At 49.5% G+C, this 1,019-nt stretch overlaps 1 protein-coding gene across 1 annotated transcript in view; it reads right to left on the bottom strand.

Moving 5' to 3' along the window:
- LOC119589233 overlaps nucleotides 1-1,019 on the bottom strand; it is a gene marked incomplete in the record, with an annotated part of 23,897 nt that overhangs the window by 11,228 nt on the left and 11,650 nt on the right. The window contains 1 exon segment of the mRNA XM_037937835.1: nucleotides 823-960.

Here is a 1,019-nt window from a genome sequence, read left to right as displayed (position 1 = left end):
CACATCTACAACGATCATCGATTAACGGACGGAATCAAAATAATGGACACTACAAACGCAAATAAAACACATGCTGTGCTTTGCCCCTCTTGTTTATTTCTCGCAGGCTCAGTCGTAGCTCATTTGTCAATCCATTTGGCTCGAATTAATTTTAGAAGTTGGCAAGTTTTCAGGTGCAATGGAAGAGAAAGGAAATGAGGAGTAAAAATGAATTCCTTTACTTGCCTCCTGGAAAGCCTGTGAGGAGACTTCCCTTTTCACTGCTCTGCGGAGTGGAAGAAGGAGTGGAAGGGGGAGTGGAGGGGGAGGGGGAAGGGGAGGTGGAAAGGGAGGTGGGGGGGAGGTCGAAGAGGAGATGGAATTGGAGGTGGAAGAGGAGATGGAAGAGGAGGTGGAAAGAGGATATGGAAGAAGAAGAGGTGGAAGAGGAGGTGGAAGAGGAGGTGGAAGAGGATATGGAAGAAGGAGGTGGAAGAGGAGGTGGAAGAGGAGGTGGAAGAGGAAGTGGAAGAGGGCGAAAAGAAAAAGAGCATGCAACAGCTGTTCAGTCGTTTTGAGGGGAGAGAGAAAAACAAAAAATCTGGAGCCTCAAAAAAGGGTGAAAAAAGAGAAAAAAAAATCTGAGAGGCTATCCCATGCTGCAGCAACACGTAAGAGCGGTCTATATTACACGGTGCTTCATCTCTTCCTCAAAAAAAAGAAGGAAGTAAGAGAGAGCCAGAGAGAAAACGACTGCCCTCCGACCACACACCACAGCCACCTACCACTTCCAAGGCCACTAACAGCGGCTCTTCCAAGACAAGTGACTCTCACTCAACTAACGCAAACCTCTCACTCGTCCTCTTGGCCTCTCGCGCCTCCTCTCCCTCTGTCCTCTCTACGATCCATCTGACTTGTCGAGGACCTTTCTCTTCCCAACACTCTGCCTGCTGATGAACCCGCGCGCTGGTTTCCACGAACCTACGTATACAGACATTAATGTAATAAGGGCAAGGAGCAGGGGGCCGGGGGAGGGGAGG

This window comes from Penaeus monodon, chromosome 25 (assembly GCF_015228065.2).
Source record: "Penaeus monodon isolate SGIC_2016 chromosome 25, NSTDA_Pmon_1, whole genome shotgun sequence".
Lineage (NCBI taxonomy): Eukaryota > Metazoa > Arthropoda > Malacostraca > Decapoda > Penaeidae > Penaeus > Penaeus monodon.
Note: the sequence above shows the minus strand (reverse complement) of the source record. Positions and strands in the feature narration are given on the sequence as shown.